The following is a 16,447-nucleotide window of genomic DNA, read 5'->3' as shown; positions in this document are numbered from 1 at the left end:
TATGGAAATGTTACTTTTTTTTTGACGAGGTCCACTTAAGTTGCCAGTATACTGTGCCTTGACAGTTTGTCTGCTATTTTTTCCACTGCCGATAGAAAGAGAGGTACTGACACATGCCTCAAGGCGTGACGGGGCCAAAGAGAAATTTGAAAGACTTCATGTCCGTCACAAAACCATCATATCAAAAGTCAGAAAATGTTTGTTACATGTTTGTATTCTAGAACATTGATCTCCAGTACTTTTTTGTCCAAATAGTCCACATGTTATTAACAGAGCCATTGGGTCAGGACAAGTGTTTCTGTCCAACCTTTCAATAGTCCGGAAGAAAAGTTACCAGCTGATGACATATCCACGCTTTTAAAGTAATTTCTAAGCAATTGTAGCTAGTAGTGGAAGTATGTAGTCTATGTAAAACTCAGAATCCCTTCCTATTTAACTTTGAGTATTTTATCGCAATAACGATAGTCCTCTTGATGAACAAACAACTCACACCAGGGGCAGGGTGGGGCTTAAATGCTAGCTGGCCTGCCACAATCAACAGCCCAATACAAAAGTGATTTAGACCTGAAGGGCTAAGGCTTTTGATCCTATGAGATTCTTAGACATACCTTCATACCCATACCCTGTAAACAGAAAGCTGTGTGGTTACTTTATGTTGCTTATTGATGAACAGTTCTTACTTGCAGTTTGTGATCTCAATTTCAAGTCAAACTCGTTGCCACATAAAAGATTAAAATTTCAAATGATAGAATGGTACACATTACTATCTTTTCATTTTCTAGTGCACAAAGACACAAATTCCAGAAGGAAATGACGACCATTAGACTCAACCTTCGAGATACAAATAGTTTGGCCAAAGTTAGTCGACTGCATTAGCCGGGAATTGAACCCGGGTCTCCCACGTGGCAGGCGAGAATTCTACCACTGAACCACCAATGCATATTTTATGGAAATTTCACCTTTTTTTTTCGACGAGGTCCACTTAAGGTGCCAGTATACTCTGCCTTGACAGTTTGTCTGCTATTTTTTCCACTGCCGATAGAAAGAGAGGTACTGACACATGCCTCAAGGCGTGACGGGGCCAAAGAGAAATTTGAAAGACTTCATGTCCGTCACAAAACCATCATATCAAAAGTCAGAAAATGTTTGTTACATGTTTGTATTCTAGAACATTGATCTCCAGTACTTTTTTGTCCAAATAGTCCACATGTTATTAACAGAGCCATTGGGTCAGGACAAGTGTTTCTGTCCAACCTTTCAATAGTCCGGAAGAAAAGTTACCAGCTGATGACATATCCACGCTTTTAAAGTAATTTCTAAGCAATTGTAGCTAGTAGTGGAAGTATGTAGTCTATGTAAAACTCAGAATCCCTTCCTATTTAACTTTGAGTATTTTATCGCAATAACGATAGTCCTCTTGATGAACAAACAACTCACACCAGGGGCAGGGTGGGGCTTAAATGCTAGCTGGCCTGCCACAATCAACAGCCCAATACAAAAGTGATTTAGACCTGAAGGGCTAAGGCTTTTGATCCTATGAGATTCTTAGACATACCTTCATACCCATACCCTGTAAACAGAAAGCTGTGTGGTTACTTTATGTTGCTTATTGATGAACAGTTCTTACTTGCAGTTTGTGATCTCAATTTCAAGTCAAACTCGTTGCCACATAAAAGATTAAAATTTCAAATGATAGAATGGTACACATTACTATCTTTTCCTTTTTCTAGTGCACAAAGACACAAATTCCAGAAGGAAATGACGACCATTAGACTCAACCTTCGAGATACAAGTAGTTTGGCCAAAGTTAGTCGACTGCATTAGCCGGGAATTGAACCCGGGCCTCCCGCGTGGCAGGCGAGAATTCTACCACTGAACCACCAATGCATACTTTATGGAAATGTTACTTTTTTTTTGACAAGGTCCACTTAAGTTGCCAGTATACTGTGCCTTGACAGTTTGTCTGCTATTTTTTCCACTGCCGATAGAAAGAGAGGTACTGACACATGCCTCAAGGCGTGACGGGGCCAATTGTTCAATGGTAAGAAAAGAGAAGGGTTTGTATCTTTCTCTCAAGCCTGACTTAGCTATGTCTGTTACTTTTAATGTGAACAACCAAGTGCAAGACACCTAAGAGAAGGTCTGACCCATGCATTTTTAACTATAATCACCATAAGAGCTGTGATTTGTCCGCTTGATAGCATTGCATTTCCGGCAGATTCACAGCCAGATTTGAATTGAGTTGAAGGAACAAAAACGGACTACATCGTTCTTTTCTTCGTTGCCGTTCTTTATGTACAAGTCATTGCTCTTCAGAATCTACCAGTTCCAACTCCAACACGATCCGATGACTAACTTTCGCCATTGTTTAGGAAGAGAATTTGAAAATAAGCTGACAGGAAACCGGAAGATACTCAACGCTAGCATAGAAACTCTAATGCTACTAGTGTTTCGGCTGTGTATTTGCAGCACGACTCAAGCACAACTATGAATGCTCGGTCCCTGCACATCTACGGCATAAACGTATATATTATATCACCTCCTCAGAAATAATATCAAATGTTAGGGTTATAGCAGCTATGGAACGCTCTGTCAGTCTATATTCTCTGTACTTAATAAACAAGCACTCCCTGGTCTGCAGGTAGCACAACTTGTAGCTGGCTGTGTCTTTCACCAGAAAGGTACAACTACTCTTTGAATTTTTCAGCAGGAAATACAAGTGCACCTTAAAGCACATGAGTCAATCCACTGAAGAGTTTCCACAGTTGAAGCTCTTTTCAAAGAGGATCCTCTTATCTTGTTGAATTAACACTGGAACCTTGCTGTAATAAGAAGATCATATAAGACAATATGACACCTGCCCCGTGTGAGGGTTGAACTCACGACCTTCAGATTATGAGACTGAAGCGCTGCCTACTGCGCCAACGAGGCCTGTTTCTTGCAAAAATGGGCAAAAACCTTGGGTAAAACAAAGAGAAATTTGAAAGACTTCATGTCCGTCACAAAACCATCATATCAAAAGTCAGAAAATGTTTGTTACATGTTTGTATTCTAGAACATTGATCTCCAGTACTTTTTTGTCCAAATAGTCCACATGTTATTAACAGAGCCATTGGGTCAGGACAAGTGTTTCTGTCCAACCTTTCAATAGTCCGGAAGAAAAGTTACCAGCTGATGACATATCCAAGCTTTTAAAGTAATTTCTAAGCAATTGTAGCTAGTAGTGGAAGTATGTAGTCTATGTAAAACTCAGAATCCCTTCCTATTTAACTTTGAGTATTTTATCGCAATAACGATAGTCCTCTTGATGAACAAACAACTCACAGCAGGGGCAGGGTGGGGCTTAAATGCTAGCTGGCCTGCCACAAACAACAGCCCAATACAAAAGTCATTTAGACCTGAAGGGCTAAGGCTTTATGATATTCTTAGACATACCTTCATACCCATACCCTGTAAACAGAAAGCTGTGTGGTTACTTTATGTTGCTTATTGATGAACAGTTCTTACTCGCAGTTTGTGATCTCAATTTCAAGTCAAACTCGTTGCCACATAAAAGATTAAAATTTCAAATGATAGAATGGTACACTTTACTATCTTTTCATTTTCTAGTGCACAAAGACACAAATTCCAGAAGGAAATGACGACCATTAGACTCAACCTTCGAGATACAAGTAGTTTGGCCAAAGTTAGTCGACTGCATTAGCCGGGAATCAAACCCGGGCCTCCCGCGTGGCAGGCAAGAATTCTACCACTGAACCACCAATGCATACTTTATGGAAATGTTACTTTTTTTTTGACGAGGTCCACTTAAGTTGCCAGTATACTGTGCCTTGACAGTTTGTCTGCTATTTTTTCCACTGCCGATAGAAAGAGAGGTACTGACACATGCCTCAAGGCGTGACGGGGCCAATTGTTCAATGGTAAGAAAAGAGAAGGGTTTGTATCTTTCTCTCAAGCCTGACTTAGCTATGTCTGTTACTTTTAATGTGAACAACCAACTGCAAGACACCTAAGAGAAGGTCTGACCCATGCATTTTTAACTATAATCACCATAAGAGCTGTGATTGGTCCGCTTGATAGCATTGCATTTCCGGCAGATTCACAGCCAGATTTGAATTGAGTTGAAGGAACAAAAACGGACTACATCGTTCTTTTCTTCGTTGCCGTTCTTTATGTACAAGTCATTGCTCTTCAGAATCTACCAGTTCCAACTCCAACACGATCCGCTGACTAACTTTTGTCATTGTTTAGGAAGTAAGCAGAGGCCAGATAATTTGTAAATAAGCTGACAGGAAACCGGAAGATACGCAACGCTAGCATAGAAACTCTAATGCTACTAGCGTTTCGGCTGTGTATTTGCAGCACGACTCAAGGACAACTATGAATGCTCGGTCCCTGCACATCTACGGCATAAACGTATATATTATATCACCTCCTCGGAAATAATATCAAATGTTAGGGTTATAGCAGCCATGGAACGCTCTGTCAGTCTATATTCTCTGTACTTAATAAACAAGCACTCCCTGGTCTGCAAGTAGCACAACTTGTAGCTGGCTCTGTGTTTCACCAGAAACGTACAAGTACTCTTTGAATTTTTCAGCAGGAAATACAAGTGCACCTTAAAGCACATGAGTCAATCCACTGAAGAGTTTCCACAGTTTCAAAGAGGATCCTCTTAACTTGTTGAATTAACACTGGAACCTTGCTGTAATAAGAAGATCATATAAGACAATATGACAATTGCCCGGTGTGAGAGTTGAACTCATGACCTTCAGATTATGAAACTGACGCACTGACTACTGCGCCAACGAGGCCTGTTTCCTATAATAGTGGGTAAAAACCTTGGGTAAAACAAAGAGAAATTTGAAAGACGTCATGTCCTTCACAAAACCATCATATCAAAAGTCAGAAAATGTTTGTTACATGTTTGTATTCTAGAACATTGATCTCCAGTACTTTTTTGTCCAAATAGTCCACATGTTATTAACAGAGCCATTGGGTCAGGACAAGTGTTCCTGTCCAACCTTTCAACAGTCCGGAAGAAAAGTTACCAGCTGATGACATATCCACGCTTTTAAAGTCATTTCTAAGCAATTGTAGCTAGTAGTGGAAGTATGTAGTCTATGTAAAACTCAGAATCCCTTCCTATTTAAGTTTGAGTATTTTATCGCAATAACGATAGTCCTCTTGATGAACAAACAACTCACACCTGGGGCAGGGTGGGGCTTAAATGCTAGCTGGCCTGCCACAAACAACAGCCCAATACAAAAGTGATTTAGACCTGAAGGGCTAAGGCTTTTGATCCTATGAGATTCTTAGACATACCTTCATACCCATACCCTGTAAACAGAAAGCTGTGTGGTTACTTTATGTTGCTTATTGATGAACAGTTCTTACTTGCAGTTTGTGATCTCAATTTCAAGTCAAACTCGTTGCCACATAAAAGATTAAAATTTCAAATGATAGAATGGTACACTTTACTATCTTTTCATTTTCTAGTGCACAAAGACACAAATTCCAGAAGGAAATGACAACCATTAGACTCAACCTTCGAGATACAAGTAGTTTGGCCAAAGTTAGTCGACTGCATTAGCCGGGAATTGAACCCGGGCCTCCCGCGTGGCAGGCGAGAATTCTACCACTGAACCACCAATGCATATTTTATGGAAATTTCACCTTTTTTTTTCGACGAGGTCCACTTGAGGTGCCAGTATACTGTGCCTTGACAGTTTGTCTGCTATTTTTTCCACTGCCGATAGAAAGAGAGGTACTGACACATGCCTCAAGGCGTGACGGGGCCAAAGAGAAATTTGAAAGACTTCATGTCCGTCACAAAACCATCATATCAAAAGTCAGAAAATGTTTGTTACATGTTTGTATTCTAGAACATTGATCTCCAGTACTTTTTTGTCCAAATAGTCCACATGTTATTAACAGAGCCATTGGGTCAGGACAAGTGTTTCTGTCCAACCTTTCAATAGTCCGGAAGAAAAGTTACCAGCTGATGACATATCCACGCTTTTAAAGTAATTTCTAAGCAATTGTAGCTAGTAGTGGAAGTATGTAGTCTATGTAAAACTCAGAATCCCTTCCTATTTAACTTTGAGTATTTTATCGCAATAACGATAGTCCTCTTGATGAACAAACAACTCACACCAGGGGCAGGGTGGGGCTTAAATGCTAGCTGGCCTGCCACAATCAACAGCCCAATACAAAAGTGATTTAGACCTGAAGGGCTAAGGCTTTTGATCCTATGAGATTCTTAGACATACCTTCATACCCATACCCTGTAAACAGAAAGCTGTGTGGTTACTTTATGTTGCTTATTGATGAACAGTTCTTACTTGCAGTTTGTGATCTCAATTTCAAGTCAAACTCGTTGCCACATAAAAGATTAAAATTTCAAATGATAGAATGGTACACATTACTATCTTTTCATTTTCTAGTGCACAAAGACACAAATTCCAGAAGGAAATGACGACCATTAGACTCAACCTTCGAGATACAAGTAGTTTGGCCAAAGTTAGTCGACTGCATTAGCCGGGAATTGAACCCGGGCCTCCCGCGTGGCAGGCGAGAATTCTACCACTGAACCACCAATGCATATTTTATGGAAATTTCACCTTTTTTTTTCGACGAGGTCCACTTAAGGTGCCAGTATACTCTGCCTTGACAGTTTGTCTGCTATTTTTTCCACTGCCGATAGAAAGAGAGGTACTGACACATGCCTCAAGGCGTGACGGGGCCAATTGTTCAATGGTAAGAAAAGAGAAGGGTTTGCATCTTTCTCTCAAGCCTGACTTAGCTATGTCTGTTACTTTTAATGTGAACAACCAACTGCAAGACACCCAAGAGAAGGTCTGACCCATGCATTTTTATCTATAAACACAATAAGAGCTGTGATTGGTCCGCTTGATAACATCGCATTTCTGGCAGATTCGCAGCCAGATTTCAATTGAGTTGGAGGAAGAAAAACGGACGACATCTTTCTTTTCTCCGTTGCCGTTCTTTATGTACAAGTCATTGCTCTTCAGAATCTACCAGTTCCAACTCCAACACGATCCGATGACTAACTTTCGCCATTGTTTAGGAAGTAAGCAGAGGCCAGAGAATTTGTAAATAAGCTGACAGGAAACCGGAAGATACTCAACGCTAGCATAGAAACTCTAATGCTACTAGCGTTTCGGCTGTGTATTTGCAGCACAACTCAAGCACAACTATGAATGCTCGGCCCCTGCACATCTACGGCATAAACGTATATATTATATAACCTCCTCAGAAATAATATCAAATGTTAGGGTTATAGCAGCCATGGAACGCTCTGTCAGTCTATATTCTCTGTACTTAATAAACAAGCACTCCCTGGTCTGCAAGTAGCACAACTTGTAGCTGGCTCTGTCTTTCACCAGAAACGTACAACTACTCTTTGAATTTTTCAGCAGGAAATACAAGTGCACCTTAAAGCACATGAGTCAATCCACTGAAGAGTTTCCACAGTTTCAAAGAGGATCCTCTTAACTTGTTGAATTAACACTGGAACCTTGCTGTAATAAGAAGATCATATAAGACAATATGACACTTGCCCCGTGTGAGGGTTGAACTCACGACCTTCAGATTATGAGACTGACGCACTGACTACTGCGCCAACGAGGCCTGTTTCCTATAATAGTGGATAAAAACCTTGGGTAAAACAAAGAGAAATTTGAAAGACGTCATGTCCGTCACAAAACCATCATATCAAAAGTCAGAAAATGTTTGTTACATGTTTGTATTCTAGAACATTGATCTCCAGTACTTTTTTGTCCAAATAGTCCACATGTTATTAACAGAGCCATTGGGTCAGGACAAGTGTTCCTGTCCAACCTTTCAATAGTCCGGAAGAAAAGTTACCAGCTGATGACATATCCACGCTTTTAAAGTCATTTCTAAGCAATTGTAGCTAGTAGTGGAAGTATGTAGTCTATGTAAAACTCAGAATCCCTTCCTATTTAAGTTTGAGTATTTTATCGCAATAACGATAGTCCTCTTGATGAACAAACAACTCAAACCTGGGGCAGGGTGGGGCTTAAAGCCTAGCTGGCCTGCCACAAACAACAGCCCAATACAAAAGTGATATAGACATGAAGTGCTAAGGCTTTTGATCCTAAGAGATTTTTAGACATACCTTCATACCCATACCCTGTAAACAGAAAGCTGTGTGGTTACTTTATGTTGCTTATTGATGAACAGTTCTTACTTGCAGTTTGTGATCTCACTTTCAAGTCAAACTCGTTGCCACATAAAAGATTAAAATTTCAAATGATAGAATGGTACACTTTACTATCTTTTCATTTTCTAGTGCACAAAGACACAAATTCCAGAAGGAAATGACGACCATTAGACTCAACCTTCGAGATACAAGTAGTTTGGCCAAAGTTAGTCGACTGCATTAGCCGGGAATCGAACCCGGGCCTCCCGCGTGGCAGGCAAGAATTCTACCACTGAACCACCAATGCATACTTTATGGAAATGTTACTTTTTTTTTGACGAGGTCCACTTAAGTTGCCAGTATACTGTGCCTTGACAGTTTGTCTGCTATTTTTTCCACTGCCGATAGAAAGAGAGGTACTGACACATGCCTCAAGGCGTGACGGGGCCAATTGTTCAATGGTAAGAAAAGAGAAGGGTTTGTATCTTTCTCTCAAGCCTGACTTAGCTATGTCTGTTACTTTTAATGTGAACAACCAAGTGCAAGACACCTAAGAGAAGGTCTGACCCATGCATTTTTAACTATAATCACCATAAGAGCTGTGATTGGTCCGCTTGATAGCCTTGCATTTCCGGCAGATTCACAGCCAGATTTGAATTGAGTTGAAGGAACAAAAACGGACTACATCGTTCTTTTCTTCGTTGCCGTTCTTTATGTACAAGTCATTGCTCTTCAGAATCTACCAGTTCCAACTCCAACACGATCCGCTGACTAACTTCTGTCTTTGTTTAGGAAGTAAGCAGAGGCCAGAGAATTTGTAAATAAGCTGACAGGAAACCGGAAGATACGCAACGCTAGCATAGAAACTCTAATGCTACTAGTGTTTCGGCTGTGTATTTGCAGCACGACTCAAGGACAACTATGAATGCTCGGTCCCTGCACATCTACGGCATAAACGTATATATTATATCACCTCCTCGGAAATAATATCAAATGTTAGGGTTATAGCAGCCATGGAACGCTCTGTCAGTCTATATTCTCTGTACTTAATAAACAAGCACTCCCTGGTCTGCAAGTAGCACAACTTGTAGCTGGCTCTGTCTTTCACCAGAATAGTACAACTACTCTTTGAATTTTTCAGCAGGAAATACAAGTGCACCTTAAAGCACATGAGTCAATCCACTGAAGAGTTTCCACAGTTTCAAAGAGGATCCTCTTAACTTGTTGAATTAACACTGGAACCTTGCTGTAATAAGAAGATCATATAAGACAATATGACACTTGCCCCGTGTGAGAGTTGAACTCACAACCTTTAGATCATGTGACTGACGCGCTGACTACTGCGCCAACGAGGCCTGTTTCCTACAAAAATGGGCAAAAACCTTGGGTAAAACAAAGAGAAATTTGAAAGACTTCATGTCCGTCACAAAACCATCATATCAAAAGTCAGAAAATGTTTGTTACATGTTTGTATTCTAGAACATTGATCTCCAGTACTTTTTTGTCCAAATAGTCCACATGTTATTAACAGAGCCATTGGGTCAGGACAAGTGTTTCTGTCCAACCTTTCAATAGTCCGGAAGAAAAGTTACCAGCTGATGACATATCCACGCTTTTAAAGTCATTTCTAAGCAATTGTAGCTAGTAGTGGAAGTATGTAGTCTATGTAAAACTCAGAATCCCTTCCTATTTAAGTTTGAGTATTTTATCGCAATAACGATAGTCCTCTTGATGAACAAACAACTCACACCTGGGGCAGGGTGGGGCTTAAAGCCCTAGCTGGCCTGCCACAAACAACAGCCCAATACAAAAGTGATATAGACCTGAAGTGCTAAGGCTTTTGATCCTAAGAGATTCTTAGACATACCTTCATACCCATACCCTGTAAACAGAAAGCTGTGTGGTTACTTTATGTTGCTTATTGATGAACAGTTCTTACTTGCAGTTTGTGATCTCACTTTCAAGTCAAACTCGTTGCCACATAAAAGATTAAAATTTCAAATGATAGAATGGTACACTTTACTATCTTTTCATTTTCTAGTGCACAAAGACACAAATTCCAGAAGGAAATGACGACCATTAGATTCAACCTTCGAGATAAAAGTAGTTTGGCCAGAGTTAGTCGACTGCATTAGCCGGGAATCGAACCCGGGCCTCACGCGTGGCAGACGAGAATTCTACCACTGAAACACCAATGCATATTTTATGGAAATTTCACCTTCTTGAATTTTTGACGAGGTCCACTTAAGGTGCCAGTATACTGTGCCTTGACAGTTTGTCTGCTATTTTTTCCACTGCCGATAGAAAGAGAGGTACTGACACATGCCTCAAGGCGTGACGGGGCCAATTGTTCAATGGTAAGAAAAGAGAAGGGTTTGCATCTTTCTCTCAAGCCTGACTTAGCTATGTCTGTTACTTTTAATGTGAACAACCAACTGCAAGACACCTAAGAGAAGGTCTGACCCATGCATTTTTATCTATAAACACAATAAGAGCTGTGATTGGTCCGCTTGATAGCATCGCATTTCTGGCAGATTCGCAGCCAGATTTCAATTGAGTTGGAGGAAGAAAAACGGACGACATCTTTCTTTTCTCCGTTGCCGTTCTTTATGTACAAGTCATTGCTCTTCAGAATCTACCAGTTCCAACTCCAACACGATCCGATGACTAACTTTCGCCATTGTTTAGGAAGAGAATTTGAAAATAAGCTGACAGGAAACCGGAAGATACTCAACGCTAGCATAGAAACTCTAATGCTACTAGCGTTTCGGCTGTGTATTTGCAGCACGACTCAAGCACAACTATGAATGCTCGGTCCCTGCACATCTACGGCATAAACGTATATATTATATCACCTCCTCAGAAATAATATCAAATGTTAGGGTTATAGCAGCTATGGAACGCTCTGTCAGTCTATATTCTCTGTACTTAATAAACAAGCACTCCCTGGTCTGCAAGTAGCACAACTTGTAGCTGGCTCTGTCTTTCACCAGAAACGTACAACTACTCTTTGAATTTTTCAGCAGGAAATACAAGTGCACCTTAAAGCACATGAGTCAATCCACTGAAGAGTTTCCACAGTTTCAAAGAGGATCCTCTTAACTTGTTGAATTAACACTGGAACCTTGCTGTAATAAGAAGATCATATAAGACAATATGACACCTGCCCCGTGTGAGGGTTGAACTCACGACCTTCAGATTATGAGACTGACGCACTGACTACTGCGCCAACGAGGCCTGTTTCCTATAATAGTGGGTAAAAACCTTGGGTAAAACAAAGAGAAATTTGAAAGACGTCATGTCCGTCACAAAACCATCATATCAAAAGTCAGAAAATGTTTGTTACATGTTTGTATTCTAGAACATTGATCTCCAGTACTTTTTTGTCCAAATAGTCCACATGTTATTAACAGAGCCATTGGGTCAGGACAAGTGTTCCTGTCCAACCTTTCAATAGTCCGGAAGAAAAGTTACCAGCTGATGACATATCCACGCTTTTAAAGTCATTTCTAAGCAATTGTAGCTAGTAGTGGAAGTATGTAGTCTATGTAAAACTCAGAATCCCTTCCTATTTAAGTTTGAGTATTTTATCGCAATAACGATAGTCCTCTTGATGAACAAACAACTCACACCAGGGGCAGGGTGGGGCTTAAATGCTAGCTGGCCTGCCACAATCAACAGCCCAATACAAAAGTGATTTAGACCTGAAGGGCTAAGGCTTTTGATCCTATGAGATTCTTAGACATACCTTCATACCCATACCCTGTAAACAGAAAGCTGTGTGGTTACTTTATGTTGCTTATTGATGAACAGTTCTTACTTGCAGTTTGTGATCTCAATTTCAAGTCAAACTCGTTGCCACATAAAAGATTAAAATTTCAAATGATAGAATGGTACACATTACTATCTTTTCATTTTCTAGTGCACAAAGACACAAATTCCAGAAGGAAATGACGACCATTAGACTCAACCTTCGAGATACAAGTAGTTTGGCCAAAGTTAGTCGAATGCATTAGCCGGGAATCGAACCCGGGCCTCCCGCGTGGCAGGCAAGAATTCTACCACTGAACCACCAATGCATACTTTATGGAAATGTTACTTTTTTTTTGACGAGGTCCACTTAAGTTGCCAGTATACTGTGCCTTGACAGTTTGTCTGCTATTTTTTCCACTGCCGATAGAAAGAGAGGTACTGACACATGCCTCAAGGCGTGACGGGGCCAAAGAGAAATTTGAAAGACTTCATGTCCGTCACAAAACCATCATATCAAAAGTCAGAAAATGTTTGTTACATGTTTGTATTCTAGAACATTGATCTCCAGTACTTTTTTGTCCAAATAGTCCACATGTTATTAACAGAGCCATTGGGTCAGGACAAGTGTTTCTGTCCAACCTTTCAATAGTCCGGAAGAAAAGTTACCAGCTGATGACATATCCACGCTTTTAAAGTAATTTCTAAGCAATTGTAGCTAGTAGTGGAAGTATGTAGTCTATGTAAAACTCAGAATCCCTTCCTATTTAACTTTGAGTATTTTATCGCAATAACGATAGTCCTCTTGATGAACAAACAACTCACACCAGGGGCAGGGTGGGGCTTAAATGCTAGCTGGCCTGCCACAATCAACAGCCCAATACAAAAGTGATTTAGACCTGAAGGGCTAAGGCTTTTGATCCTATGAGATTCTTAGACATACCTTCATACCCATACCCTGTAAACAGAAAGCTGTGTGGTTACTTTATGTTGCTTATTGATGAACAGTTCTTACTTGCAGTTTGTGATCTCAATTTCAAGTCAAACTCGTTGCCACATAAAAGATTAAAATTTCAAATGATAGAATGGTACACATTACTATCTTTTCATTTTCTAGTGCACAAAGACACAAATTCCAGAAGGAAATGACGACCATTAGACTCAACCTTCGAGATACAAATAGTTTGGCCAAAGTTAGTCGACTGCATTAGCCGGGAATTGAACCCGGGTCTCCCACGTGGCAGGCGAGAATTCTACCACTGAACCACCAATGCATATTTTATGGAAATTTCACCTTTTTTTTTCGACGAGGTCCACTTAAGGTGCCAGTATACTCTGCCTTGACAGTTTGTCTGCTATTTTTTCCACTGCCGATAGAAAGAGAGGTACTGACACATGCCTCAAGGCGTGACGGGGCCAAAGAGAAATTTGAAAGACTTCATGTCCGTCACAAAACCATCATATCAAAAGTCAGAAAATGTTTGTTACATGTTTGTATTCTAGAACATTGATCTCCAGTACTTTTTTGTCCAAATAGTCCACATGTTATTAACAGAGCCATTGGGTCAGGACAAGTGTTTCTGTCCAACCTTTCAATAGTCCGGAAGAAAAGTTACCAGCTGATGACATATCCACGCTTTTAAAGTAATTTCTAAGCAATTGTAGCTAGTAGTGGAAGTATGTAGTCTATGTAAAACTCAGAATCCCTTCCTATTTAACTTTGAGTATTTTATCGCAATAACGATAGTCCTCTTGATGAACAAACAACTCACACCAGGGGCAGGGTGGGGCTTAAATGCTAGCTGGCCTGCCACAATCAACAGCCCAATACAAAAGTGATTTAGACCTGAAGGGCTAAGGCTTTTGATCCTATGAGATTCTTAGACATACCTTCATACCCATACCCTGTAAACAGAAAGCTGTGTGGTTACTTTATGTTGCTTATTGATGAACAGTTCTTACTTGCAGTTTGTGATCTCAATTTCAAGTCAAACTCGTTGCCACATAAAAGATTAAAATTTCAAATGATAGAATGGTACACATTACTATCTTTTCCTTTTTCTAGTGCACAAAGACACAAATTCCAGAAGGAAATGACGACCATTAGACTCAACCTTCGAGATACAAGTAGTTTGGCCAAAGTTAGTCGACTGCATTAGCCGGGAATTGAACCCGGGCCTCCCGCGTGGCAGGCGAGAATTCTACCACTGAACCACCAATGCATACTTTATGGAAATGTTACTTTTTTTTTGACAAGGTCCACTTAAGTTGCCAGTATACTGTGCCTTGACAGTTTGTCTGCTATTTTTTCCACTGCCGATAGAAAGAGAGGTACTGACACATGCCTCAAGGCGTGACGGGGCCAATTGTTCAATGGTAAGAAAAGAGAAGGGTTTGTATCTTTCTCTCAAGCCTGACTTAGCTATGTCTGTTACTTTTAATGTGAACAACCAAGTGCAAGACACCTAAGAGAAGGTCTGACCCATGCATTTTTAACTATAATCACCATAAGAGCTGTGATTTGTCCGCTTGATAGCATTGCATTTCCGGCAGATTCACAGCCAGATTTGAATTGAGTTGAAGGAACAAAAACGGACTACATCGTTCTTTTCTTCGTTGCCGTTCTTTATGTACAAGTCATTGCTCTTCAGAATCTACCAGTTCCAACTCCAACACGATCCGATGACTAACTTTCGCCATTGTTTAGGAAGAGAATTTGAAAATAAGCTGACAGGAAACCGGAAGATACTCAACGCTAGCATAGAAACTCTAATGCTACTAGTGTTTCGGCTGTGTATTTGCAGCACGACTCAAGCACAACTATGAATGCTCGGTCCCTGCACATCTACGGCATAAACGTATATATTATATCACCTCCTCAGAAATAATATCAAATGTTAGGGTTATAGCAGCTATGGAACGCTCTGTCAGTCTATATTCTCTGTACTTAATAAACAAGCACTCCCTGGTCTGCAGGTAGCACAACTTGTAGCTGGCTGTGTCTTTCACCAGAAAGGTACAACTACTCTTTGAATTTTTCAGCAGGAAATACAAGTGCACCTTAAAGCACATGAGTCAATCCACTGAAGAGTTTCCACAGTTGAAGCTCTTTTCAAAGAGGATCCTCTTATCTTGTTGAATTAACACTGGAACCTTGCTGTAATAAGAAGATCATATAAGACAATATGACACCTGCCCCGTGTGAGGGTTGAACTCACGACCTTCAGATTATGAGACTGAAGCGCTGCCTACTGCGCCAACGAGGCCTGTTTCTTGCAAAAATGGGCAAAAACCTTGGGTAAAACAAAGAGAAATTTGAAAGACTTCATGTCCGTCACAAAACCATCATATCAAAAGTCAGAAAATGTTTGTTACATGTTTGTATTCTAGAACATTGATCTCCAGTACTTTTTTGTCCAAATAGTCCACATGTTATTAACAGAGCCATTGGGTCAGGACAAGTGTTTCTGTCCAACCTTTCAATAGTCCGGAAGAAAAGTTACCAGCTGATGACATATCCAAGCTTTTAAAGTAATTTCTAAGCAATTGTAGCTAGTAGTGGAAGTATGTAGTCTATGTAAAACTCAGAATCCCTTCCTATTTAACTTTGAGTATTTTATCGCAATAACGATAGTCCTCTTGATGAACAAACAACTCACAGCAGGGGCAGGGTGGGGCTTAAATGCTAGCTGGCCTGCCACAAACAACAGCCCAATACAAAAGTCATTTAGACCTGAAGGGCTAAGGCTTTTGATCCTATGAGATTCTTAGACATACCTTCATACCCATACCCTGTAAACAGAAAGCTGTGTGGTTACTTTATGTTGCTTATTGATGAACAGTTCTTACTTGCAGTTTGTGATCTCAATTTCAAGTCAAACTCGTTGCCACATAAAAGATTAAAATTTCAAATGATAGAATGGTACACTTTACTATCTTTTCATTTTCTAGTGCACAAAGACACAAATTCCAGAAGGAAATGACGACCATTAGACTCAACCTTCGAGATACAAGTAGTTTGGCCAAAGTTAGTCGACTGCATTAGCCGGGAATTGAACCCGGGCCTCCCGCGTGGCAGGCGAGAATTCTACCACTGAACCACCAATGCATATTTTATGGAAATTTCACCTTTTTTTTTCGACGAGGTCCACTTAAGGTGCCAGTATACTCTGCCTTGACAGTTTGTCTGCTATTTTTTCCACTGCCGATAGAAAGAGAGGTACTGACACATGCCTCAAGGCGTGACGGGGCCAATTGTTCAATGGTAAGAAAAGAGAAGGGTTTGCATCTTTCTCTCAAGCCTGACTTAGCTATGTCTGTTACTTTTAATGTGAACAACCAACTGCAAGACACCCAAGAGAAGGTCTGACCCATGCATTTTTATCTATAAACACAATAAGAGCTGTGATTGGTCCGCTTGATAACATCGCATTTCTGGCAGATTCGCAGCCAGATTTCAATTGAGTTGGAGGAAGAAAAACGGACGACATCTTTCTTTTCTCCGTTGCC

General features: G+C 40.4%; 13 non-coding genes across 13 annotated transcripts; all 13 read right to left on the bottom strand.

Annotated features, from left to right (window-relative positions):
• Nucleotides 1–868: 868 nt before the first annotated feature.
• On the bottom strand, nt 869–939 carry trnag-gcc (transfer RNA glycine (anticodon GCC)). The gene has a single exon. It is a non-coding gene; the product is annotated as a tRNA-Gly (tRNA).
• Nucleotides 940–1,816: 877 nt separating this feature from the next.
• trnag-gcc (transfer RNA glycine (anticodon GCC)) lies at nt 1,817–1,887 on the bottom strand. The gene has a single exon. It is a non-coding gene; the product is annotated as a tRNA-Gly (tRNA).
• Nucleotides 1,888–2,858: 971 nt separating this feature from the next.
• trnam-cau (transfer RNA methionine (anticodon CAU)) lies at nt 2,859–2,931 on the bottom strand. Its single transcript has one exon. It is a non-coding gene; the product is annotated as a tRNA-Met (tRNA).
• Nucleotides 2,932–5,585: 2,654 nt separating this feature from the next.
• trnag-gcc (transfer RNA glycine (anticodon GCC)) lies at nt 5,586–5,656 on the bottom strand. Its single transcript has one exon. It is a non-coding gene; the product is annotated as a tRNA-Gly (tRNA).
• An 876-nt stretch (nt 5,657–6,532) lies between these two features.
• trnag-gcc (transfer RNA glycine (anticodon GCC)) lies at nt 6,533–6,603 on the bottom strand. The gene has a single exon. It is a non-coding gene; the product is annotated as a tRNA-Gly (tRNA).
• A 977-nt stretch (nt 6,604–7,580) lies between these two features.
• Nucleotides 7,581–7,653, bottom strand: trnam-cau (transfer RNA methionine (anticodon CAU)). The gene has a single exon. It is a non-coding gene; the product is annotated as a tRNA-Met (tRNA).
• A 771-nt stretch (nt 7,654–8,424) lies between these two features.
• Nucleotides 8,425–8,495, bottom strand: trnag-gcc (transfer RNA glycine (anticodon GCC)). Its single transcript has one exon. It is a non-coding gene; the product is annotated as a tRNA-Gly (tRNA).
• A 2,857-nt stretch (nt 8,496–11,352) lies between these two features.
• Nucleotides 11,353–11,425, bottom strand: trnam-cau (transfer RNA methionine (anticodon CAU)). Its single transcript has one exon. It is a non-coding gene; the product is annotated as a tRNA-Met (tRNA).
• A 771-nt stretch (nt 11,426–12,196) lies between these two features.
• Nucleotides 12,197–12,267, bottom strand: trnag-gcc (transfer RNA glycine (anticodon GCC)). Its single transcript has one exon. It is a non-coding gene; the product is annotated as a tRNA-Gly (tRNA).
• An 874-nt stretch (nt 12,268–13,141) lies between these two features.
• On the bottom strand, nt 13,142–13,212 carry trnag-gcc (transfer RNA glycine (anticodon GCC)). The gene has a single exon. It is a non-coding gene; the product is annotated as a tRNA-Gly (tRNA).
• An 877-nt stretch (nt 13,213–14,089) lies between these two features.
• Nucleotides 14,090–14,160, bottom strand: trnag-gcc (transfer RNA glycine (anticodon GCC)). The gene has a single exon. It is a non-coding gene; the product is annotated as a tRNA-Gly (tRNA).
• Nucleotides 14,161–15,131: 971 nt separating this feature from the next.
• On the bottom strand, nt 15,132–15,204 carry trnam-cau (transfer RNA methionine (anticodon CAU)). The gene has a single exon. It is a non-coding gene; the product is annotated as a tRNA-Met (tRNA).
• A 771-nt stretch (nt 15,205–15,975) lies between these two features.
• On the bottom strand, nt 15,976–16,046 carry trnag-gcc (transfer RNA glycine (anticodon GCC)). Its single transcript has one exon. It is a non-coding gene; the product is annotated as a tRNA-Gly (tRNA).
• Between the last annotated feature and the right edge of the window lie 401 nt (nt 16,047–16,447).

Source organism: Platichthys flesus, chromosome 16, assembly GCF_949316205.1.
Source record: "Platichthys flesus chromosome 16, fPlaFle2.1, whole genome shotgun sequence".
Lineage (NCBI taxonomy): Eukaryota > Metazoa > Chordata > Actinopteri > Pleuronectiformes > Pleuronectidae > Platichthys > Platichthys flesus.
This window is presented reverse-complemented; position numbering and strand designations above follow the sequence as displayed.